This window comes from Ictalurus furcatus, chromosome 25, assembly GCF_023375685.1.
Source record: "Ictalurus furcatus strain D&B chromosome 25, Billie_1.0, whole genome shotgun sequence".
NCBI lineage: Eukaryota > Metazoa > Chordata > Actinopteri > Siluriformes > Ictaluridae > Ictalurus > Ictalurus furcatus.
The window spans coordinates 4,606,501-4,612,500 of NC_071279.1; positions in this window are offsets into that span (position 1 = coordinate 4,606,501).

The window sequence follows — 6,000 nt, forward strand, 5'->3', positions numbered from 1 at the left end:
CTGTGTCCCAACTCATGGGTTTTCTGTCCTAATTCATTGTAGTGTACATGTGTGCAGAAGTGTGCATCTTATACTGGCTGAAAAATGTCTTTAATTAAAAACTACGGTAATTGAGCCCTTATGAGGGTATAACAGAAGCAGAAAGGCATAATATTTTAGCTTCTTGAGACCCATAGAGAACTTGTAAGTGTTTTTCAGAGATGCTAGGGATTAATGAATTTTGCAAGCTTGGGGACAGGCTGCGTTTGGTTTTAAAGGTTAATTATCACATCAAATGGAAATTAAGTGACATTAAGTATTCCCTCTATGCTGGAAATTCCGAATACATCCTAACAGCCTTGAATGCTGACCATATTAATGCCAAAAGAAAACACATGAACAAACAAACAAAGAATAAATCCTTCAATCAGCACATGATTAATGTGGTGTAAAAATTGACAGATTATAAGAACATAATGTCAGTTTGGTTTATTACTGTGTCAGACCATCTCAGAATACTTCCTGTCATGTACTTCCTGTTTTTGAAAAGTTTGCCCCGGGGATTTTTTTGTCCTGTGTCGGAATTAATTATTATTTTTTAAATCATCATTAATTTCTGCCTTTTCAGTTTCATATGTTCTATATTTTCTAAAAGTTCATATCATTACTACTTAATGGGCCACTAACACTAGCATTACTATTAGCCACTAATACCTTAAACTGTCCCAACCAGAAGTAGCACTCTAATGGGAAAATGTACTTACACCAGCCTTCATAAGACTGAACTGTCAGAATCCAAGACTTAACTGACTTATGCATGCACACAGAAACCATACACCTGACTGAGAAACACAACGAGGATGAACCAAGACAATTTTTACAGAAACACTTGATCTTTCAAAACATTTCATAATACAATAGCTTTAGGCCTTAAATTCAACACAAAACAAGAAATATTGAAAACAACCTATCCATACTGCTCAAAATGAAATCAATTTAAAGTTCTGCAAATGCATATGCCTCGTGTTTAGTATGAAATCGGTTCGATAAATGTTATTTCTTTTTTTTTCTAGTTTTGTTAGCACTTGCAAAAACCTAGTAAAGTAAGTAAAATATACACTTTGGGTTTTAGCTGCATTTTTACATTAATTAATTTAGTACAGAACTTAAAGCGTATAAATAATTCAAACGGGGGGGTTTGTAAAAATCACAGATTTGTTTTGGTCATATTTACTGAACCACAGCTTCACCTTTTGACAGAACAGCACCTCACAGACACTGAGGCAAATCAGTATCTAACATTAAATCACCTAGCCTGTCTATTTCACGCCTGCTCCCAAAGCCTTTGATCTTTAGCGGTTAAAATTCCAATGCAGGTGAAGCTTTGAGGCCGTGAGCCTCTGTTGCTGCTGCTGGTCCTGTGGCACTCAAATGCTTTTGCAAATAAAGTTTACTTTTGATCAAGCTGTTGTCAATAAGTTGTCAATGTTCACTGAGAAAGTGGTGAGGAAATCTCTGGAGCAAATGTGATCTAACACATGCCTGCCATCTGTTTGGTCTTATCTGCTAACAGATTTTAAGGCACCAAATGAATGGAAAAAAAAGAACACATAAAAAGGTCAAATGTTCTCTTGTGGCAATTCGTAAGCTGAACTCTGTTTTCAGAAATAAACTGGCACGAACATGGATGCTTGTATATAACCTTGAGCATTTTATTAAGAAAACCATTTTCCATAATTATAGTCAAACTTTTATCACAATATGAACTTTTATCATAACATAAAATCCATAATGTTAAAGGATCGCTTATTTTGAATAGTATGGTGGGCCGCCTTGTGAAATTAAATTAAATGCATTCCCAATATTATAGGACTACTGTAGTTTCAATCAGAAGAGCATTAGGGAGGTAAGAGAAGAGCTTGTGACCACAGAAAGGTTGCTCACCATTTCATATTTGTTCAACAGACAGGAACAAGGATGCTTAGTAAAACAGACATACAGTATAACGCCTTTATTTATATTCTATTCATAGCAATTTTAGACTCCATTGTTTGATAATAATAATGCAAGAAATAAAGGTTCATCGAAGATTCTTATCCCTTTTTAACCGTGTGTACATTATGTCGCTGAATGTTTCTTGCCTACTAAATACTGAACTTTAGGTCAATTCACATCCGTCATCTCCCTTAAAATGGTAGTTTGATGCCCATCCCATTGCCCATCCACCCTCATAATTATTTTTAAATATGCAACATGTGACATGAACTGTGATTTGTGGAGTGCATTGTGATCCAAATGCACACACAGCTTCTGATAGTAAAAGTAATATCAGTGGGGTCCAAAAGTCTGAGACCACATTGAAAATAAAATAAAATAAAATCAACGGATATAAACAGAAATTTTTAGAATTGTGTAATTTTTAAAACAAAGAAAGTATATGTGCAATGTCTTGAAGATTTAATATTCAAGATTCTGTACAATTTCTAGATCATAGAGACTATTTAAATGTAAAGCAAACTGGTGAAATTGATCATGTTAACTGGTGAAATTGATCATGTTAATTACAAAAGATCAGATTATCCTCATGCCTAATCTCTTCTGTTGAAGCATGTTTTGAGGCGACACTCCAATGGATTTGCTCTAAATTCGATAATAGGTTTTTGCCCAGATTCGTGGAGTCCATGCCAGCTCCAGTGCAGCGTCATTAAAGCAGAAAATGGACGTGCCAAAAACTAATAAACTCTGAAATTTGTGTAAATATTTCACAGATTCTATGTTTCACTCAAGTTCTTATCAATAATATCATTTGTAATGAAATTTGTTGTATTAAATTATATTAAACAGAAATCGTGATATAGGAAAGGATTTTCACTCAGAAATTTCACTGGCCTCAACTGGTTTACAGTTTTCCAATTGAGGATGTTTTCTATTCTGATTGAGCTATCAGTTGGATTATTAATGGAATATTAAGCTGCATGTAAACATAACAACTGGTGTTGCATAAAGAGGCCTGACTAGCAGACTTCAGCCCAAAGATGTCTCTGTGCAGTCCAGCCAAGTTCTCCTGGCTGGACCTGGCTTTCTGTAGGGAGGCATTGTCATGCTGAAACAGGAAAGGGCCTTCCCCAAACTGTTGCAATAAAACCAGAAGCACATGATTATTTAATATGTCATTGTATTATAAATGGGGTGCACGGTGGCTTAGTGGTTAGCACGTTCGCCTCACACCTCCAGGGTCGGGAATTAGATTCCCACCGTGGCCCTGTGTGTTCGGCGTTTGCATGTTCTCCCTGTGCTGCGGGGGTTTCCTCCGGGTACTCCGGTTTCCTCTCCCAGTCCAAAGACATGCATGGTAGGCTGATTGGCATGTCCAAAGTGTCTGTAGTGTAAGAATGGCTGTGTGAATGTGTATGTGATTGTGCACCCTGTCGAGGGTGTACCCCGCCTTGTGGCCGATGCTCCCTGGGATAGGCTCCAGGTTTTCCCGTGACCCTGAAGGAAGGATAAGCGGTATAGAAGATGGATGGATGGATTATAAATTAAAAGACATCAATATATTGTTGCCTGTCTAGCATAGCTCACTGGCCACTCTACCATCTAAGCAAGGGTGCCTTACATTTGCTAATTGTTTTGACCTTTGGAATCACCTGGATTTCTGCACTAAATATTCATAAAATGTGATTGGATCCTCATTCACGATCAAGTCATAATACACTCATTCTGTCTAAACTAATAACACAAAGAGCCCTTAATTGAAGTATTTGATTAATAATTCACAGCCCTGGCTGAGAAAAGGACCTGAACCCTTATTATTATTAGAACTAGTAGAACCTCTTTTAGCGGCAATAACCTCACCAAAGGTGTTTTGGAACTACTGATAGGACTTGCACAATGAGGAGGAATTTAGACCATTAGTTCCTACTGCACTAGGGTTTTCAACAATATACTGAAAAAACTGGAGGAGGTGTTTGACCTTGCATAGCCAAGTATTGTTATCCTCTGCCTCTAGTTCCATCTGCTTTAGAACAGCTTAGAGAAGCCAAAATATTCACAAAACTGGACCTGTGCCGTGCATACAGTCTGGTTCACATTAGAGAGGAGGCAAATGAAAAACGGCATTTAGCATCACCTCTGGCCACTATGAGTGTTGTCATGCCCTATGGGCTCTCTTACAAACCTTCAGTGTTCCAATGTCTAATTAATGATGTTCTCAGAAACATGTTGGACAGATTCATTATCTCTTATATTGACAACATTTCGATTTATTCCCCATCCAAGGATATTCATGTTAACCATGTCAAGCAAGTTCTCTGCAGATTAAAGGACAATTAGCTCTATGTCCAAGGAGAAAAGTGCAAATTCATCTCATCCTGTATAGACTGTGCACAGTCCAAGGTCCCATGAACCCTGCCGGCAGGGAAACTGATGCCACTTCCGAATCCACAATGCCCATGGTCCCACCTGCCCCTGGACTTCATTACAGACCTCCCTGCCTTGCATGGAAAAACAATGATTCTGGTCATCATTCTTTGATTTTCCAAGCCCCTCTGTTGATACCACTGTCCAAGTTACCCACACCCTTTGAAACTGCAGAATTCATATTTAATGATGTAATTAGATACTACGGTTTGCCAGAAGATATTGTAAGTGGCCAAGGAGCACAATTCATGTCTCAAGTTTGGAAGAACTTCATGGAGAAGCTGGGTTTGATCATCAGCTTCACCTCAGGCTAACACCCTCAAGCCAAGTCCAAACAGCCAAGTAAAGTGGGCCAGCCAGAAAGTAATAAGATATCTATGGTCCTTCTGTGCCCCTAACCAAGAGAATTGGGCCGACATCCACCCATGGACAGAGTATGCCCAAAACTCTCTGTGGCATTTGGCCACCTAGTTCACCCCTTTCCAGTGCATCATCGGTTACCAACCTCCTCCGTTCCCATGGAATGCTAACCCCACAGACACTCCAGCAGTCGATGAATGGTTCAGTTAGAGAAGCAGGTGTGGAAGGCTAGGCATCAGCACCTACAACAAATGGCCCAAAACAACAAAGAATTTGTGGATTGACACCGAACATTCTGAATACCAGCCCGGAGATCGCCAATACACTGGATTCTCCAATGTACTAACAGTGTCACCTACTGAATCGACCTTCTAGAATCTGCCAGCTCTCTCCCTCCTTCCACTTGTCACGCCTCAAGTCTGCAATTGAAGGTCCATTAGCGGAAGAAGTACCCCCATCCACACCACTGAACCTCTTGAAATTGAGGGAGAATTGCCTACAGAATTAAAGTCATCCTCAATTCATGTTACAGAGGCATTAAGCTTCAGTACCTGATTGACTGGAAGGACTATAGTCCTGAGAAAAGGCCCATGAGGTGCTCAACCTCCTCACGCCCCCCCCCCCCCACCACCTTTCATGCCCTATATCCTGAAAAACTCAACCCTCATCCCATGGGCTGACCAAGAAAGAACTCTGCTCCCAGAGTGAGCTACTTGGGGGGTTTCTGTCATGCGCATGGCAAATTCTGAGTCCATTTCCCAGAATGCACCTTCGACTACAAACATGGCTACCATGAACTCTAACTTCCAGTTTACACACTCAAGTTCACCCATTACTGACTGCACACACCTGGACTCAATCACCACTCTAAACTATATAAACATCCTCAAAGCACATAGACTTTGCAAAGTATTCATTCAGTTCTGTTTCTCATCTGACGGACGAAGTCTTTGATTCATGTTTGCTATTTCTGGTTTTTACCCACGTCTGTTTTCTCATTTCATTATTATAGTCTTATTCTCTGAATATCTGTTTGTACATCACCTGACCCTTTCCCTGATCCTGGATTCTGACCTTGAGATTGTGTTTTGAATTCGTTTGTGCATGCCAGTCTTTATTTTGAATAATAAAAGCATTCACAGCAATGAGGGTGAAATTTAATTCAGGTGTGAAAGAACCATTTTACAATAATCATGTTAAATTAACTACACTACTACATCTTAAATGCCCTTCTGAAAAATG